At 38.4% G+C, this 21,551-nt stretch overlaps 1 non-coding gene across 1 annotated transcript; it reads left to right on the top strand.

Moving 5' to 3' along the window:
• Positions 1-419: 419 nt before the first annotated feature.
• On the top strand, positions 420-579 carry LOC138765559 (U1 spliceosomal RNA). The gene has a single exon (XR_011358561.1). It is a non-coding gene; the product is annotated as a U1 spliceosomal RNA (small nuclear RNA).
• The last annotated feature ends 20,972 nt before the right edge of the window (positions 580-21,551 follow it).

Here is a 21,551-nt window from a genome sequence, read left to right as displayed (position 1 = left end):
AGACATGTACCATTAGAAATTCAATAAGACACCTTTAATGAGCAAGTATGTATTTATTCAAGACAGGTACTGAAAACACTGATCAGTTAAGCATGATGTTAAGCTAGCATTGATTTTAGCTGTTTGCACACCTCATCCTAAATGGTTGGGCAGAGATTGGTTAGGGACATTCAAACTTGGATGGAAATGTGCTAGGACTTAACATTCAGGACTGAGCAGGTGCCTGATGGGGAATGTGAACATATTCAAAGACTTTGGTTGTGGCATTTGCAGTAGAACTGACCTGTTCCTGGTGCCTGAAAATACATATAGAAATAGATTTGATAAATTGAGTAATCATGCATTTGTAGAAAGTACAAAAGTGGTACCTGGGTGGTCCAGTGCATGAATTAAAGAAAAAATTATTTAAGAATTTTACAATACTTACCTGGCAGGGGAGAGACCGTGATTAAAAAGGTGGTTCTCCCAGGACGAGGCTATCCCATTGCACTTCGGGTGTGCTGACGCCTGCGATGTCCCCAAATGCGGGATACTCGACTGCAAAATTTGTGGTAGTGGGGGACTGTTTATTTTCTTTTTTTAAAAAAAAGTTTAAAAAAAAATTTAAAAAAAAGAAAAAAAAAGAAAAAAAAGAATTTTACAAAACCAAAAAAATATAGAGTATACTCTAAAACTACTCTCTACTACCCCCTTCCAACCCCCTCCCCCTACAGAGCTTTTTTTTAAAAATGCACAATAAAATCAGGTAATAACAGGTTGTTGTATGGTGTGAAACCTTTTACATCTTTCATCACAAATTTAAAAAAAATACTTAACATCCAAACCCATATATTCCAAATACAAACTCCATATTTTAACAAAAAAAATCTGCAAATTATTCATTATCTTTTCCAAATAAGTACATGATTGAATTTTGTTGTGCCATCTATGTATACTCAGTTCAACATCATTTTTCCAGGAAACGGCTATACATTTTCCAGCTACTGCCAATCCTAAATGTATAAATGCAATTTGAGGTTTCTCCAATCATAAATCAGTCATTAGTGTATTCATATATCCCAATAAACATACCCATGAATCAACATATAATTCTATTTTGAATAAATCTCGCAAAAATTCAATTACAATTCAATTACTTTTTCCCAAATAGGGATCATTCATAGAATGATTCCCATACTGAATGTAAAAAAAGTACCAGTCTGCTGACCATATCGAAAACATAAATCTGACAGTCTGAATCCATATTTTTAAAAATTTTCAGGTTAAATGTAACTGATGCAAAAAAATTATAATTAACTAAACTATATTATATATTAATTAACTTCATAACATTATCAAGACACATATCAGACCATTGCTCTACAGATAAATCCTTCTCCCATTTATCTTTTATTTTAAGTGCATCCACCTTCTTCATTTTTTCCTGTAATAACATATACATTTCTGAAACAAATCCCTTTTCCCCCTTATCAATAATTAATCTCTCAAATTTCATTTGCGCAGGTAATATTAACTCTCTACCAAAACATTCTAAAAATAAATCTCGTACTTGATAATAAGCAAATAAAGTATTTTGTGATACAGCAAATTTTCTCTTAGTCTATTAAAAGAGAGAAATGACCTACTTCAAAACAATGGTTCACTAATATCACACCTTTTGATTCCTAATCTTTCAAATAGGGATCATTCATAGAAAATGGAATTGTTTGATTCTGATGTCTTAATTGAAATTTTACCTTTCGATCCTATAAATTGATTCCATCAAATGTTTCAACACTGGGAGTTTATATTATTGTAAAAGCAATGAATTCCATTGATATACAAAATGATATATATTTCTTTCCTGAATTTGATCCATCTCCACCTTCGCCCATACCGGAGTTTGGTCAATATCAAACAATCTATTAATGAACTTTACCTGTGCTGCTTCATAATAATTCTGAAAATGTGGTAATTAAAGACCTCTTAAGTCATACTTCCATGTCAACTTTTGCATGGAGACTCTAGACAACTTACCTTTCCATAAAAACAAACAAATTGCTTTATTTAATTCCTTAAAAAATTTCCAGGTACAGCACTCGGAATAGATTGAAATAGATACTGAATACAAGGATATATATTCATTTTAATACAGTTTACACATCCAATCAATGTTAAAGGTAACTCCTTCCATCTATTTAAATCAAATTTAATCTTATTTAATAATGACACATAATTTAAATTATATAAATTTTGATATTCTTTGTCCACTACTACACCCAAATACTTGATTTTATCAGTCCCTCTAAACTTGGTAAGATGCTTACAATCTGAATAATCTTCATCTGATATTGGTAGTATCTCACTTTTATCCCAGTTTACTTTATAACCCAAAATTACTCTATATTGTTTCAGCAAATTTTGTAATGATTCTAAAGAACTTTTAGGATATGATAAATATATCAACAAATTGTCTGGAAACAGATTAATTTTATACTCTTGCCCACCAGTTGTAATTCCCTTAATATTAATTTCTTGCCTAATTGCTTGGTCAAAAGGTTCTATAACTAATGCAAATAAGGCAATGGAGAGCCCTGTCTGATTGATCTAAACAAATTAAATACCAGCAAAATCTGTCCATTTGTCACCGCCAAATCAGAAGGATTAGTATATAATGCCTTAACCCAACCTATAAAGAGTGGTCCAAATTTAAATCTTTCTAAAACCTTAAATTAAAAAATTCCACTCCACACAGTCAAAAGCCTTTTCTGCATCTAGCGCTAGTATCTTTGGTTGGTTGAGTTTCTGTCTTGAAGCATTAATTATTGTAATTAATTTAGTAATATTATAAACTGAATACCTATTTTTGATAAATCCAGCTTGATCTACATGTACTAATTTTGGTTAAAAAATTGTCAATCTATTTGCTAATACCTTTGCAACAATCTTGTAATCTACATTCAATAAAGATATTGGTTTATATGAGACTACTTTTAATGGGTCTCTGTCTTTCTTTGGTATAACTGTTATTAATGCCCTTGAAAACAACTCTGGAAATAAACCTGTATCAATAGCTTGTTTCTTTCTTTTTCTTTGGCTTGGCTTCGCGGACGAAGATTTATGGAGGGGGCAAAAAGTCCACGTCAGCTGCAGGCTCGTCTGTGGCCGACCAGTCCGATGCGGGACAGGCAGACATGATTGCAGCGGTTGCAAGGGAAAATTGGTTGGTTGGGGTTGGGTGTTGGGTTTTTCCTCCTTTGCCTTTTGTCAGTGAGGTGGGCTCTGCGGTCTTCTTCAAAGGAGGCTGCTGCCCGCCAAACTGTGAGGCGCCAAGATGCACGGTTTGAGGCGTTATCAGCCCACTGGCGGTGGTCAATGTGGCAGGCACCAAGAGATTTCTTTAGGCAGTCCTTGTACCTTTTCTTTGGTGCACCTCTGCCACGGTGGCCAGTGGAGAGCTCGCCATATAATACGATCTTGGGAAGGCGATGGTCCTCCATTCTGGAGACGTGACCCATCCAGCGCAGCTGGATCTTCAGCAGCGTGGACTCGATGCTGTCGACCTCTGCCATCTCGAGTACCTCGACGTTAGGGGTGTGAGCGCTCCAATGGATGTTGAGGATGGAGCGGAGACAACGCTGGTGGAAGCGTTCTAGGAGCCGTAGGTGGTGCCGGTAGAGGACCCATGATTCGGAGCCGAACAGGAGTGTGGGTATGACAACGGCTCTGTATACGCTTATCTTTGTGAGGTTTTTCAGTTGGTTGTTTTTCCAGACTCTTTTGTGTAGTCTTCCAAAGGCGCTATTTGCCTTGGCTTGTTTAGTACAACTATATATACAGGAAATAACAAATCATAAAATTCTTTATAAAATTCCACTGTAAATCCATCTTCTCCAGGTGACTTTTCGACTCGACATAGACTATAATGCCTCTTTAAGTTCCAAATCAGTAAATTAACCATCCAATACCTTAATATCCTCTTCCTCTAAAGGTAAATTTAAATTAGCCAAAAAAGAATCAATTTGTTCCATGTTCAAAGTCCCTTCAAATGCATATAAATCTCAATTAAAATATACAAAATTCATCATTATGGTTTATATTATCCCTGAATTTCTCCTAACTGTTTTAATCATCCTAGAAACTTACTCAGTTTTCAACTGCCACGCTAAAATTTTATGAACTCTTTAACCCAAAGGCTAGAATGCTGGTATAGCTGAGGAAAGGTAACAGGATGCTATCAGTTATTTCCAGAGAACTGAACACAAATGCAGGGAGATTGTACTTCAATTGTATTGTGCATTAGTGAAGCTACATCTAGACCACTGTTTAGCATTAGTTCATTTATTTAATAAAATAATGACATTTTTTTTGGAAAAATAAAAATTAGGTTTATGAAAATAACCTATTAATTCCAGGTTTATCTTATGCAGAGATGTTGGACAAGTTAATCTCATCTCCAATGAAGTTTAGTGGAATTAGAAATTATTCAGTTGAAACATCCAAGATCAAGAGGGGTCTTGATAATGTAGATTTAATGAGACCATTTAGAAACAAAGGTCACTGTTTAAAAATAAATGCGTCATGCCTTTAAAGTTTGGATGATTTTAAAAAAACTATCTCTCAGAGTCTTTTGAATTCTCTTCTTCAAAGGTTGGAGGAACCAGAGTCTTTGAATCTTTTTAAACAGAGGTATATAGACTTTTGATAAAGCAATAGATGAAAGGTGATTGTGGATAGACAGAAATGTATAGTTTTTTTTTATTTTTTATTTTATTTTTCACACTATGAACCATATCAATCAAAATACACACAAACATTTTCCTTTTGAATATACACGGTGTCATTTTCTCCCCTTTTCTGCCCTCCCTTCTCTCCCTCCTTCACCCCCCTCCCCACCCACTCAACATTCAACATATATGATATATTAAACTCATTAAACAATGTCATCTCACAATGAAAATAAACAAGAAATTTTTGTTTTCTACTTTTACATACTGGGTCAGTTCATTTCGTCTTCTTCTCCTTCTGTCGTTTTAGGTGGTGGAGGTCCGCGGTAGGACTTCTCTGTTGTGTTCCATGTACGGTTCCCAAATTTGTTCGAATATTATGATGTTCTTTCTTAAATTATATGTTATTTTTTCCAATGGAATACATTTATTCATTTCTATGTACCATTGCTGTATTCTCAGGCTATCTTCTAATTTCCAGGTTGACGTAATACATTTTTTTTGCTACAGCTAAGGCTATCATAATAAATCTTTTTTGTGCTCCATCCAAATTGAGGCCAAGTTCTTTACTTCTTATATTACTTAGAAGAAAGATCTCTGGATTTTTTGGTATGTTGCTTTTTGTGATTTTATTTAATACCTGATTTAGATCTTCCCAAAACTTTTCCACTTTCTCACATGCCCAAATTGCATGTACCTATTTCCTTCTTACAGCGAAATTGGGTCCCATTTATTTAACTTTTGGGGCGTGGTGCATAGCCTGTGTAATCAATTATATCGTATCATGTGTAACCTCATGTTTATTGTATTTCTTATAGTTCCGGAGCATAGCTTTTCCCATGTTTCATTCTTTATCTTTATGTTTAGATCTTGTTCCCACTTTTGTTTGGATTTACAGCTTGTTTCCTCATTCTCTTTCTCTTGCAGTTTGATGTACATGTTTGTTATAATTTTTTAAATTATCATTGTGTCTGTAATCACATATTCAAAATTGCTTCCTTCTGGTAACCTCAGCCTGCTTCCCAATTTGTCCTTCAAGTAGGTTTTCAGTTGATGGTATGCCACCATATTTGTTATACCATATTTATACCATATTTGTCCTTCATTTGTTCAAAAGATAATAATTTATTTCCCAAAAAACAATTTTCTATTCTTTTGATTCCTTTTCTCTCCCATTCTCTAAAGGAAAGGTTATCTATTGTGAAAGGGATTAGTTGATTTCGTGCCATTATTAATTTTGGTAGTTGATAATTTGTTTTATTCCTTTCTACGTAAATCTTCTTCCAAATGTTGAGCAGATAGTGCAGTACTGGTGAATTCCTATGTTGCACCAGCTTTTCATCCCACTTATATAGTATATGTTCAGGTATCTTCTCCCCTATTTTATCTAGCTCTAATTTGGTCCAATCTGGTTTTTCCTTTGTTTGATAAAAATCTGATAGGTATCTTAATTGTGCTGCTCTATAATAATTCTTAAAGTTTGGTAGCTGTAAGCTCCCTTGTTTGTACCATTCTGTTAATTTATCTAGCACTATCCTCGGTTTCCCCCCTTTCCATAAGAATTTCCTTATTATTTTCTTTAGCTCCTTGAAGAATTTCTCTGTTAGGTGAATTAGTAACAATTGGAATAGGTATTGTATCCTTGGGAAGATATACATGTTTGCAATATATCTTTTTATTATCGTTGTTTCTGTAATCACATATTCAAAGCTGCTTCCATCTGGTAATCTCAGTTTCCTTCCCAATTTGTCCTTCAAGTAGGTTTTCAGTTGGTGGTATGCAAACATTGTACCATGAATTATTCCATATTTGTACCTCATTTGTTCAAATATTTATAAATTATTTCCCAAAAAACAATTTTCTATTATTTTAATTCCTTTTCTCTCCCATTCTCTAAAGCAGGGGTGTCAAACTCAAATTTACAGAGGGCTGAAATTAAAAACTTGAACTAAGTTGTGGACCAAACTAAATATTTATTGAAAATTTTCAACAACATCTGTATGTTTTCTCTTCTTTCAATATATGTAATGTTAAACTTTTTCTTATTAAAATAAATGTTTAATAATAGTTTTGGTTAAACTCTTTCCAGAAGAAGCATTAACAAATGAGAAATAAAATGTTCAATAAATAATATTTCTTTATAGCCTTTAAGCTCCTTTTAAATTTATTTTTTTTTCACAAGCCAACAAGTCAAAAAAATAACAACTTGCTTCAATGACAAACAGGTTTGTCTTTTAAAATGATGAACATATAGTCTGCCTCCCACCTGTCTTGTAGGTCCTGTTTTCTGTCTTTCGTTTGGCCATTTTTCGTAAGGGGTTTATTACATGTGAGTTGGGGGACAGGTCGCAGATGCTAATGAAAGTAAAGGGAGGAGGTAGGGGCGATTAGCGGGCTGAGGGGCCGGCGCCAACACATTTGCAAAGCATTCTGGGATTTGTAGTATTAGCTATGCATGCGCTATACTGGCGCGGTGGCCAGCGGGCCAGCTCTAATACATATTTGGCATGATCTTGCGGGCCAAATATAGTTATATCAGGGGCTAAATTTGGCCCGCGGGCCTGAGTTTGACGTGTGCTCTAAAGGAAAGGTTATCTATTGTGAAAGGGATTAGTTGAATTTGTGTCAATAATAATTTTGGTTGTTGGTAATTTGATTTTTCCCTTCTACGTGAATCTTCTTCCATATGTTGAGTCAATGGTGCAGTACTGGTGAACTTCTATATTGCACCAGTTTTTCATCCCACTTATAAAGTATATGTTCTGTTACCTTCTCCCCTATTTAATCTAGCTCTATCTTGGTCCAATCTGGTTTTTCCCTTGTTTGATAAAAATCTGGTAGATAACTTAATTGTGCTGCTCTATAATAATTTTTAAAGTTTGGTAGCTGCAAACCACCTTGTTTGTGCCATTCTGTTAATTTATCTAGCACTATCTTCGATTTCCCCCCTTTCCATAAGAATTTACTTATTATTCACTTTAGTTCATTGAAGAATTTCTCTGTTAAGGGAATTGGTAACAATTGAAATAGGTATTGCATTCTTGGGAAGACATTCATTTTAATGCAATTTACCCTCCGTATCAATGTTAGTGGCAATTCTTTACAATGTTCTAAGTCATTCTGTAATTTCTTCATTAATGGCTGATAATTTAATTTGTATAGGTGGCCTAAATTATTATCTAATCTAATACCTAGTTATTGGATTGCTTGTGTTTGCCATTTAAATGGTGATTCTTTTTTAAACTCTGTGTAATCTGCATTATTCATTGGCATCGCTTCACTTTTATTTGTGTTGATCTTGTACCCCGATATTTCTACATATTCCTTCAATTTCTTATGTAGTTCTTTAATTGATATTTCTGGTCTGTTAAGTATTCTATGATGTCACCTGCAAATAAACTGATTTTATATTCCTTCTCCTTTATTTTTATCCCTTTTATTTTATTTTCTGTTCTTATCAGTTCTGTGAATGGTTCTATTGCTAAAGCAAACAGTGAGGGAGATGGTAGACATCCCTGCCTAGTTGACCTGCTTAATTTAAATTGGTTCGATACATATCCATTTACTGTCATCTTTGCCAATGGTCCATTATATAATGCTTTAATCCAATTAATATATTTTTCTGGTAGGTTGAACCTCTGTAATTCTTTGAATAAATAATTCCATTCTACCCTGTTAAAGGCTTTCTCTGTGTCTAAAGCAACAGCCACCGTTGGTATCTTATTTCCTTATATTGCATGGATTAAATTAATGAACTTACAGACATTGTCTGTTGTTCGTCTTTTCTTAATAAATGCAGTTTGATCTAGTTTTACTATTTTGGTACACAGTCAGCCAATCTGTTTGCTAATAGTTTTGCTATTATCTTATAATCTGAATTAAGTTGAGATATTGGTCAATATGATGCTGGTGTTAGTGGATCTTTCCCTGTCTTTGGTATTACTGTAATTATTGCTATTTTACATGAATCTGGCAAGTTTTGTGTTTCTTCTATCTGGTTCATTACTTCCAGGAGAGGTGGAATTAATAACTCTTTCAATGTTTTAAGTTCTATTGGGATTCCATCCTCTCCAGGCCTTTTATTGTTCGGCAGCATTTTTAATATATCCTGTATTTCCTCTATTTCAAATGGTTTTATCAATTTGTTTTGCTCCTCTTCTTCCAATTTCGGTGGTTCATTTTTAGCTAAAAACTCATCTATTCTATCTTCTTTCCCTTCGTTCTCAGTTCGGTATAATTGTTCTTAGAATTCCTTAAAGTTTTCATTGATCTCTGTTGGGTTATATGTAAATTGTTATTCCTTTTTCATTCATGCCAATACAGTTCTTTTAGCTTGTTCTGTTTTAAGTTGCCAGGCTAGTGTTTTGTGCGTTTTTTCTCCTAGCTCGTAATGTTTGTAATGTTTCGTATTTTAATTTTTTGTCTGCCAATTCTCTTCTTTTTGTTGTATCTTTGCTTGTTGCTAGTTCTTTTTCTGTACTTACTATTTCTCTTTCCAACTGTTCTATTTCCCGATTGTAGTCTTTTTTCATCTTAGTTACATAATTATTATCTGCCCTCTAATGAAGGCTTTCATTGCATCCCATAATATAAATTTGTCTTTCACTGATTCCGTATTTATTTCAATGTACATTTTAATTTGGCGCTCAATAAATTCTCTAAATTCCTGTCTTTTAAGTAGCATGAGTTTAATCTCCATCTATATGTTCTTGGTGGGATGTCCTCCAGTTCTATTGCTAATAACAGGGGTGAATGATCAGATAGCAATCTAGCTTTATATTCAATTTTACTCACGCTCCCTTGGATATGGGCTGACAACAGGAACAAGTCATTCCTTGAGTATGTTTTATGTCTACTTGAATAATATGATTATTCCTTCTCCTTTGTGTGTTGTCTCATCCATACATCCAAAAGTTGCATTTCCTGCATTGATTTAACCATACATTTGGCAACTTTGTTTTTTTTGCTAGTCTTTTGTCCAATTTTATCCACCTTTGGGTCCAAATTAAGGTTAAAATCCCCTTCTATCAATATATTCCCCTACGTATCTACAATCTTCAAAAATGACTTGCATGACAGAAATGTATAGTTGAGCAGAAATTCAACTTGACCAACTACTTGCAAGAGCAAGTCAGAACCTAGACATCATCCTCATTCACTCAGGCCTTTCTACTGTTTTCAAGTCAGCAGTGTGACAGCCCTCTCCACTTCTCTTGCTGCGTATAGTGGAACAACTCTTTCTTTATCAGCTTAACAATGTTCAGGAGAAAACACTCCATTTGATTGACACCCAATCAACCACCCTAAATATTTATTCCCTCCATCACCAGAGCACAGTGGTTTTCAGTATTGCAATCACTTACCCAGACTACTCTGATAGCACTTTCCAAAAAATGGCAGAGATGGCATCAAATCCTAAAGTATTAGGATTTTAACCTGACAACCCTATATGTATTGAAGTCCTAGCTAAATGTTAATTTTGGAGTAGACATCAGTGTGGGCATTAAATGCCATTTTAGAAACAAAATACACCCATTGTACCTCTCTGTAAAATATAACCAAGTATTTATTTGGCCTTCTGATATTCTAGCAGCTTAATTTTCCCAAGTGGATTTTGTTCACTCATTTTTAAAATGTCATCACAAGAACAAGAGAAACAACCAGTAATTTTAAAAAAATGCTATTGGCATGCCTTAAAATTATTCCCAATCACTCTGATAATTGCACCTTCAATAGTTCTAGAAAAGATCACCATAGCAACAAAAAATGGTGCATAATTCAACATCAGATGAGACAAACAATGGCAGCGTTTTCTGAGGAAACAATTCGTCTTCAGCACTTCAACCAGGGCTCAATTTTAATATGATTTTTGATTCTGCAAACAGTTTCCTTTCATTACTTCTGCTTCCAATGTTTTCATTAATCATTCAGCACTTCAGCTTAATACTATTTGTGCTAAAACACTGCATTGTTATCTGAAATTATTATTTGCATAGGTAAACATAATGCTACCTCATAATTGAAAAAAAACTGATTTGCATTATTTGCTTGTGTATTTTGCTCCATCTTACACCACTGAACATGTAACCAAAAGCCAGAGAATTCTGACAATGCCAAGATCTAATTTTACCTGAGGCAAGACCAAGTCCTGGAAATCAAATAACTAGAGTTAGGCACAGGGCTTTAAATTAATAAAGCTGATGGCCATGGTTTGGAGCAGATGGCAGTCAGGGTTCAATTGGGGGAAATACATTAGGTTTGATCATGATAATATTATCAAATACGCAAGTACAATGTACATATGCACTAAAGATTTTACATGCTGCAACGAAACAGGTGCGGAGATACCCCAACTACAATAGTATATACTACATTACCTCCATATGGAAGGAGATAATAAATATATAGATAGAAAAATAAACATTTACAGTTAGTGTTAGAGTAAGAAGGAAAATGGTGTTTCAATAGTGGAGGCAGATCCTCTTGTGGACCTGGAGTAGTTTGATTAGAATTGATGGCCCTTGGACAAAAACTGTTCTTGAACCTCGAGGTGCTGGCTTCAGGCTCCTGTACCTTCTTCCCAAAGATAGCAGTGAGCATAGGTTGTGACCAGAGTGATGGTTTTGATCCTTTATGATTTTGGATGCCTCACATGTATGTCTTCAAAAGGAAAAGATGAGGCCATTGAACAAAGTAACAGTTTGGGTAATAGGAATAATACATAAGCAAACAATTCAATTTATGGAAAAATGGTAAAATGCTACAGTGAATAGTTAATCATTCATCGAGTGTCCATAGATTTGCGTCCAGCGCTTCCGCAGTCACCCAGAGTCCAGTCCAAATCTTTGGCACCCCGAACTCAAGATCCGAACCTCCGACACAGTCAGGAACCCATCAGCATCCTCAGCACCTCGCATCCTGGTTCTGATACCTGGTGCACCTCAGCCAGTTCGAGCCTGTCTCCAGCAGTTCGCAGCCCAGCACAAGTCTTCTGATAGCCCACAGCTTCTGCGGGCTCCTCGCTTTGAGATGGCAACAGCTCGCGAGGCCATTGAAGAAAGTTCAGAGAAGATTTACAAAAACAATTCCTCTTCTTTCCGACAAGACTCTGGAATTCTGATGCGGGGTCTTTCCATGCCGCTTCTGTGACTGCCTGTCCATTAATTGAAACAAAAAGGTGGACCTCTGCTTTCTCTGATCTTTCCTGCCCAAGACTTGTTTGTTTTCAATTCATCAAAGCACATTTTCTTCCAACTGTCCTGCTGAAGAATAATTCTGTAATTTACAATGTCATTGAGAAAACTAGTTAGTTTAGAGAGTTTTAGAAAGCAATAATGAGTGTCAAATCTTTATAAAGAGGTAAAAGATAGATTTTGAATGTAAATTAGCAAGAAAAATGGAGATTGTAAGAGCTTCTAAAGCTATGAAAAAGGGAGAATTCATGGAAAAAAAGAACATGTGCCCTGAAAAAAAAAATCACCTGATTTTATGTGTCATTTCAGAAAGTGATGAAACAGTGAACTTTGAGCAATAGACTGCAAGAGGATATAGACAAATGGTGGAATGGGTGGAAGCATGGCAGGTGAAATTTAATGCAATACAACGTGATGTGTTACATTCTGCAGAGGCATATTAAACTGAAAGAGGCAGAGAAGCAGAGAGACCTGGGAATGCAAGAACAGGAGTCATTGGAAGTGGAGAGATTGGTTGAGAAATGATTTAAGAAGTGCAACGAAATCTGAAGCTTAATAAAACAAAGTACTTGGCTTTTAAAAAAAAACATACAAAGATGAAGCTTTATTATACATTGGTTCTGTGTCCAGTTCAGGTATGATACAGAAGGAAAACTGTGAACGTGTTAAAGAAGGTGCAGATGAGATTTATTAAAATGACTCCAGGGATCAAAGAGTTTAGTTATCAAGATACACCTGGGGAGATGAAGCAGAAGAGGATGAGAAGGATCCTAATGGGATTATTCATAATCAGGAATAATCTAGATAGAATGCACAGAGGGAAACTATTCCCACTGACAGATGGGTCAAAAATCATAGGATATAGAATCAAGATGATTGACAAATGAAACAAAATGAGGAAATTTTTTTAGGCAGTTCAAATAAAAGCGAACAGCAATTAGTTGAAATGGGGAAAAAAATTGTTACATGGTTTTCATGAAGTGGTGTCAGGTTTATCACTACCTGATGTAAACTTCATGGGCTCTTTTGTACTATAATTTTTTTTAATAATCGTGTGATTTTAAAAAAAGGTAATTTGATGTCGACTTCAGTACAGAAGCATCATGTTTGACAAATCGGACCGTTTTGAGGATGGATCTGGCAAGATAGATGAAAAAAAAGCAACAGATTTTGTCCATCAATATTTTTTTAAAGATTTCAAAACTGAGATTGAGCAGGTTGCCATATAACGTGAAGACTTGTTAGGATAGATTAAAAAAAATAGCAAGGATAAGTTAAAGGACAAGTAAAAACAGAGCAGGAATTAATGGTTATTTACAGGTTGCTTTCTAGGTGCTGCAGTGACTGTATCAGAACTTTGAGAACTCTAATTGCATTTACGGAGGGGTAATGTCGACGTCAGCTGCAGGCTCGTTTGTGGCTGACAAGTCCGATGCAGGACAGGCAAACACGGTTGCAGCGGTTGCAAGGGAAAATTGGTGGGTTGCGGTTGGGTGTTGGGTATTTCCTCCTTTGTCTTTTGTCAGTTAGGTGGGCTCTGCTGTCTTCTTCAAAGGAGGTTGCTGCCCGCCGAACTGTGAGGCACCAAGATGCACGGTTTGAGGCGATATCAGCCCACTGGTGATGGTCAATGTGGCAGGCACCAAGAGCTTTTTTTAGGCAGTCCTTGTACCTCTTCTTTGGTGTACCTCTGTCTCGGTGGCTAGTGGAGAGGTCGCCATATAACACAATCTTGGGAAGGCGATGGTCCTCCATTCTGGAGACATGACCTACCCAGTGTGGATTCAATGCTGTCGGCCTCTGCCATCTCGAGTTCTTCGATGTTGAAGATGAAGTCGCTCCAATGAATGTTGAGGATGGAGCAGAGACAACGCTGGTGGAAGCGTTCTAGGAGCCGTAGGTAATGCCAGTAGAGGACCCATGATTCAGAGCCGAACAGGAGTGTGGGTATGACTACTGCTCTGTATATGCTAATCTTTGTGAGGTTTTTCAGTTGGTTGTTTTTCCAGACTCTTTTGTGTAGTTTTCCAAAGGCGCTATTTTCCTTGACGAGTCTGTTGTCTATCTCGTTGTCGATCCTTGCATCCGATGAAATGGTGTGCCCAATGGAGATGTGGGGGGGGGGGGGTGGCGCTGGTAGTCATGGTGGGGAGCTGGCTGATGGAGGACCTCAGTTTTCTTCAGGCTGACTTCCAGGCCAAACATTTTGGCAGTTTCTGCAAAACAGGACATCAAGCGCTGAAGAGCTGGCTCTGAATAGGCAACTAAAGCGGCATCGTCTGCAAAGAGTAGTTCACGGACAAGTTGCTCTTGTGTCTTGGTGTGAGCTTGCATGCGCCTCAGATTGAAGAGACTGCCATTCATGCGGTACTGGATGTAAACAGCGTCTTCATTGTTGAGGTCTTTCATGGCTTGTTTCAGCATCATGCTGAAGAAGATTGAAAAGAGGGTTGGTGCGAGAACGCAGCCTTGCTTCACGCCATTGTTAATGGAGAAGGGTTCAGAGAGCTCATTGCTGTATCTGACCCGACCTTGTTGGTTTTCGTGCAGTTGGATAACCATGTTGAGGAACTTTGGGGGGCATCTGAGGTGCTCTAGTATTTGCCAAGGCCCTTTCCTACTCACGGTGTCGAAGGCTTTGGTGAAGTCAACAAAGGCGATGTAGAGTCCTTTGTTTTGTTCTCTGCACTTTTCTTGGAGCTGAGGGCAAAGACCATGTCAGTAGTTCCTCTGTTTGCGCAAAAGCCGCACTGTGATTCTGGGAGAACATTTTCGGCGACACTAGGTATTATTCTATTTAGGAGAATCCTAGCGAAGATTTTGCTTGCAATGGAGAGCAGCATGATTCCCCTGTAGTCTGAGCAGTCTGATTTCTCGCCTTTGTTTTTGTACAGGATGATGATGGTGGCATCACGAAGGTCCTGAGGCAGTTTTCCTTGGTCCCAGCAGAGCTTGAAAAACTCATGCAGTTTGGCATGCAGAGTTTTGCCGTCAGCCTTCCAGACCTCTGGGGGGATTCCATCCATACCTGCTGCTTTGCCACTTTTCAGTTGTTCGATTGCCTTATATGTTTCTTCCTGGGTGAGGACCTCATCCAGCTCTAGCCTTAAGGGGTGTTGAGGGAGCTGGAGCAGGGCGGATTCTTGGACTGAGCGGTTGGCTCTGAAAAGAGATTGGAAGTGTTCTGACCATCGGTTGAGGATGGAGATCTTGTCGCTGAGGAGGACTTTGCCGTCTGAGCTGCGCAGCGGGCTTTGGACTTTGCATTACTCAGAATTAAAAACGCTGTATAAAATCAGTTTGATGCTAAGAAGCTAGATGGAAAAATGAGCTGCAAAGAGACTGCCGTGTCAATATTGATTGAGAAAACAAATGATTATAACCCAGGAAATGGTGAAGTTGAAAACATTGATATTAGTATTTTTAAATTTCTTTCTTTGGCTTGGCTTTGTGGACGAAGATTTATGGAGAGGTATGTCCATGTTTGCTGCAGGCTCGTTGGTGACTGGCAAGTCCGATGCGGGACAGGCAGGCACGGTTGCAGTGGTTGCAAGGGAAAATTGGTTGGTTGGGGTTGGGTGTTGGGTTTTTCCTCCTTTGTCTTTTGTCAGTGAGGACATTTCTCTGTGGCTTTATGATATCAATAAATTAAACATGCAGATGGAGCAAGTAATTACTGTGACTGGAATGCCATGAAGCACAGAAAAAGGAATGAAAATGATTGGAGTTCCTGAAAGTGAGGAGGACTTGCTGAGATTGTACAAAGCTTTAGTGAGCCCTTGTTTGGAGAATTCATCTCGAGCATCAGTAATAAAGTAATATGGAAGTTCAAGGTCTTTCTTTTTCTGCTGATTCAGGCTCTTCAGTATATCAGAGTGAAACACAATCGACGGATTGTAGTAAAAAAACGCCTAAATGCTGGACAAACTCAGCATCTATGAGAAAAAATATATATTATTGACATTTCAGACCTGAGCCCTTTTCTCAAGGAAAAATCAGAAAAGGCAGAAGTAGGATATATCAGAAAGTCTCAGAATTCAAACAATGGGGGAGGAATCCAGACCAGCAAAGGTGTTTCTTTGGATATGATAAGGGACTAGCTGAGAATTTATCATGTCCGTGCAAAAGAGACAGGGAACAGAGAGACAACAGGGGAAGCTTGGGGAGGGTTTAAATGAAAGCCAGAGAAGTTGATATTAATGCCATCCGGTTGGAGGGTGCCCAGTCTGAAGATGAGGTGTGGTTCCTCCAATTTATGGGTGGTCTCAGTCTGGCAGTACATGAGACCATGGACAGACATGTCAGCAAGGGAATGGGATGGAGAATTGAAATGGGTGGTGTGATGGATATATTATGCCTTATAATACATATAAATATATTTTTGGAGGAGAGAAATATATTTTTGGAGGAGATGGATTGTGGGGGTTTAATGTAGGGCACAATCACTGCATAAAATAGATGTCTTTTAAAATGCAAGAGCTTTGTTCAATTCAGATACTCCTAGCCAAATGCCTTTGCAAAGACAATAAGGACTGTTTTGCAAAGGTTTTCACAAGGAGGTACAAATAGAAGACCTGAGCTCAAGAGATTTCACAAGTAGGTGTTAATTGGACTGATACTGTGTAATTGGATTATTGTTTTGAAAGCAACAGATAAACTGGCTCAGAAGATTGAGTCTGGTGCCACAATCTGTCTTGTTGCAGTTTGCTGTTTTAAGAAGATCATGTGGTTTTTCAAGCAGAGAGAGGACAAAGAAAAAACAGGCTTTCTCTAAGTGAGGGAGAGAACTAGTTTTCTGCAGTGGCTTTTGGAGGCTGCAGTATGGCAAGCTGGCAGCTTATTAAAATCCCATTTTGAAGACAGGTTGTGAGTTCTGAGTTCAGCTTGTTGAAAACACTTGTGGTCCATACAAGAGGAAATGGCTGGCTAGAGTGTTAAGGGGAAAAAATAGGAACTCGGTAGTGACCTGGAAGAAGCTATCACTTGAAAAACCCTGATGGAGCAAGTTTCTTTGGCAAGACACCTAAGTGACTGATGGAAGTAAATCAGTTTGTGCATGTCTCTGAAACCGACAAGAACCTTCCTGAACGGTAACCATTTAAGCACCAAAGCCTGGTGAAGATTCATAAATGTTAAATTCTGTGTACAGTATGAGAATTGCCTGATACCAGTGAAATTGGAAGAGTGAGAAGTGAGATTGAATCAAAGAACTTTTCTAAACTTATACACATTATATACATGTGCTCTTAGAATTAGAAGGGGGTTAAGTTAATAGTAATAAGTTAAAGTTTGATCCTGTTTTTCTATTTAAAGAAAATTGAAAATGACTTTTGTTTAAGTAACCATTTGTCTTCGTGAATTTCTATTGTTGCTGGGTTTTGGGGTCCTCTGAGCCCATAACAGTGGCCACTGGGAAATCCTGCTTCTGCATTTTCTGATTTATTTTTCCTTGAAGAAGGGCTCAAGCCTGAAACATCTACAATATATCTTTGTCTCGTATATTGCTGAAAAGACCAGCTAAGTTCCTCCACCATTTTTGTGTCTTCAGTATATCATAAAATGTTGCAAAGAACGACAACTCTTAATCCTGATAAAATTGTCTTCCCATGATATATACAATAATTCCATTGTACACTATTGCATCTAAAGTGCTTTTATATTTCTGATCCAATGGCAATTTTTAATGTGGGGTTGACATCTTGCTCCAAAGTACCTGAACCAATGATGTTGTAACTGCAGCATATTTTAATATCTTGAAATTACTACATTTATGTCAGTTTTCTACCTTTTCTGAAGAAAATAGATTTCCAATATCAATTTTTAGATCTCATACGTAATTTTCTGCAGGAGTTCTGAAATTATAGATGTCATGACAGCCACTGAGTACCACAATTTAGACATTATCCTCCAATTCTATTTGGTTCTCAAGGATTAAAATTGTTTCATAAGAAGATTGAGTCATCTGTGAAATGGAACTAACACAGTGAACAGTTTAGTGACAAACCTCAAATTACATTAAAGTGCAAATAAAAAAATGCAGCGGGCAATTACAGCTGCAATCTTCGACTGAGAAGTGACAAACGTACAAAAAGTTAACAAGTTTTGCATCGTTCTTAAGTTATATGCATCCATTTAAAATTGGGTTTTCCATAGACATTGGAACAAGTTCTCTAATTAAAAACCTTAGTTGATATTATAATTTTGAAACAAGGGAAATATTACCAATTGAGAATCACTTTTGAGGCAGCATATTTCTTAGTGAGATACTCAATTTCAAAATAAACGTGCTAAGAATTTTTCAAGGAAAATAAATCATATTTACATCGGGCAGAGCTCCTCAATCTTATTGGTTCATGGGTAATTCTATATCTCATTTACATAAGACACCATTTATTCCATATTGTTCATGCCAGTGTGTTTACCACTCTTTCCACCTTTCCATATCAAAATCTTATCAAAGTCTCTTCTGTAGTGAAGTATTCTATACTGAGCTACTGTAGACGTCAGTGTACACATTGTGGAATCGCTGTACACATTGTCGAGTTGATATATACACTGGGAAGTTGATGTACACGCTGTGGATTCTAGTGCAAGATTGACTCCTCCAGGCTTGCATGCTGGGCTCATAGGCATCACCGCTTCTGTCACATGGACTGGAAGTGACATAATCAGTGATGTCATCAACCTAGATAAAATCTGTGTTGGATGCAAGTCAATTTTCCGCATTTTCCGCAGCACATCTGTCATTTTGGGAGCTGGTTCACTTGCTGGTAAATGGACTGCCACATGACACCCCCCACAGAACTGCCAATCCTGCTGTGGACCACCAAAATCTATATATTGTTTTGTTTGGCTGGCCTTCCACTTTGCCAAGGCGCCTGAACCATGACTGGTCTGTCCAGATCCAGATGGGGAGGTTTGAGGCAGTCAATTGCAAAAGCTTCCTCTTTACCTCTGATGTCCAAAATGTACGTCAAACCATTGCTTCTCATATGGACACTGGAATGGTGATTGGTGTCCTCCTTTCTGTATGAAAACGTTCTTGCAAGTTCTGGACTATAGGACCTGGCCTGATCACGTTGAGGTGTTGGTATGTGTGCTAAGGATCCGAGCTTCTTGCGGAACTTGCTTAGGACTACGGGCATCTCCTCCCATCCTCGTGAGTCTGATACAAATTCTCCTGGAACCATCATGGGAGTGCTGTACACCAGATTTGCTGATGAGGCATCTAAATCATCCTTAGGTGATGTTCATATGATCAAGAGTACCCAAGGCAATTTATCAACCCATTTAGGTCCCTGCAGACACACCATAAGGGTTGATTTCAAATGCCTGTGGATCCTTTCTACTAGTCCGTTGGATTGTGGGTATACGCAATGGTGTGGTGCAACTTGGTTCCAAAGAGGGTGACCATTGCTGACCACAGGCTTGATGTGAATTTGAATTGGGAACCCCTGTCAGACATGATGTGTGCTGGCAGACCAAAACATGCTATCCAGGTAGAACTGAGGGCCCTTGTGCTCGGTAGTCATGTCTGCCAGTAGAACCGCTTCTGGTCACCACGTGTAACAATCCACTATAGTGAGAAGAAAACAGGAACCACATGACAGTAGCAGGGGGCCTACAATGACCACATGTATGTGGTCAAACTTCCGATACATCAGCTCAAATGATTGTAGTTGGGCTTTCATGTGTTGCTGGACTTTGTATGTCTGGCAATGAGTGCATGTCTTCACCCAATTGCTGACCTGTTTTCAAAGGCCATGCCACACAAATCTGTTGGCTACCATCTGGACAGTTGTTCCGATTGATGGATGTGCTAATCCGTGTATCGCATCAAATACCTGCTGCCTCCAAGCCACCGGGACGATTGGGCGAGAATGACCTGTATATGTCACACAGGAGTTTGAGCTCTCTTGGGCCTAATGGAATTCTTTTCCAGCTGCAGGTTCGAGTCTGCAGTTCAATAATGCAGAATTTCTTCATCTGACTATTACACTTTTGTGAGCGCAACATTGTTCACCTCTTGGGCTAAGATCTGCATGGATTGTAGACTGGGTGAGACAGCGCATCTGCGTTGCCCTTTCCTGAGATGTGCTTGATGAATGTCGTGAACTCAGAATATTATGATAAATGCCTCTGTTGATGAGCTGACCATGGATCTGATACCTTAGTGAAGGCAAATGTGGGTGGCTTATGGTCTGTAAAATCCGTAAAATGCTGCCTTCTTGAAAGTTTCTGAAATGTCCGATAGCTCGGTACGGTGCCAACAATTCTCGATCAAAAGCACTGTTGGTTTTGGGTGCTTGCTAAGGAAAGTCAATCTTTTCCTCTGTCCTTCGATGCACCCCTCCTGCTGCTGTACTGGACACATCCATTGTCAGGACTGTTGGGACATCTGTTCCTTGATCTTCTCGAATGTTTCCAATGATTCTTCGTCCCAAGTGACACCTCTTGCCTTGCCTGACAGCAGGGTAAAGAGTGGGTGCATGAAGCGAGCCGCTGGTGGTAGAAACCGGTGATAAAATTCACCATTCCAATGAACTCCTGGAGGCCTTTAACTGTTCTGGGCTTAGTGAATGACAAGATCACTTCAACCTTTACCAATAGTGGCTTTGCTCTGTGTGGTCGATTCTTTGGTCCAGAAAGTTGATGACTGCTAACCCGAAATGATATTTGCTGGATTGATGGTCACTCAAACAAGTGAAAGGCTCGTGTAAGTGGGACAGATGTCCCTGACAACTGCGGCGAGTGGTAAGAATGTCGTCTAAGTACATGAAGGTAAAGTCAAAATCATGCCCCAATCTGTCCATTAAACGCTGGAAAGTCTGTGTGGAATTCTTGAGCCCTAAAGCCATCCTTCTGAATTCAAAAAGGACAAAAGATGTAATAATAGCCGATTTTGGAATGTCATCCTGGTGGTCCAGGATTTAATGGCACCCCCCTGGACCAGGCCCACCTTGGAAAAGATGTGGGCTCCCCGCAGGTTGGACGCAAAGTCCTGTAAATGTGGTACCGGGTATTAATCCGATGTGGTAGTCTCGTTCAACCTGCAGTAATCATCACAGGGTCTCCGTCTGCCTGCGGCCTTGCGTACCATGTGGAGCAGGAAAGCCCAGGAGCTATGGGACTGTTGTACAATACCCATGTCCTCCATCCTTCCAAACTCCTCTCTGGCCTGCGAGCTTGGGCATGCAGCGGTGGCCATTCATTTGGTATATGGTGCTGCACCCCATGTTTCACCATTGCCGAGGTGAATTGCAGCATAATTATTGCAGGGAATTCTACCAACAACCTGGTGAATTCCTTCACTAAATGAGTAACGGAGTATAAATGTGGTGCTGGCAGCTTGGCCTCACCTAAGGCAAAGGTCTGGGAAGTGCTGGTATGAATAAGTCTTCGTCCCTCTAGATCAACCAGCAGGCCATGTGCTCTGAGAAAATCAGTTCCCAGTAGCAGTTGTGTGAGCGCAGCCAATGTGAATATCCTCATAAGCTTAGTATCACCGAATTCAAGCGGGATCCTACCCATGCTAAATGTCTGGATATTTCTGCAGTTTGCAGCTTTCAATTATGTTTGGGGTTTTCTGTTACATGTGTCATGCCCCGCAGGGGAAAGCATGCTGAGCTCTGCCCCTGTATCCAGCAAGAAA

This window comes from Narcine bancroftii, chromosome 5, assembly GCF_036971445.1.
Source record: "Narcine bancroftii isolate sNarBan1 chromosome 5, sNarBan1.hap1, whole genome shotgun sequence".
Lineage (NCBI taxonomy): Eukaryota > Metazoa > Chordata > Chondrichthyes > Torpediniformes > Narcinidae > Narcine > Narcine bancroftii.
Note: the sequence above shows the minus strand (reverse complement) of the source record. Positions and strands in the feature narration are given on the sequence as shown.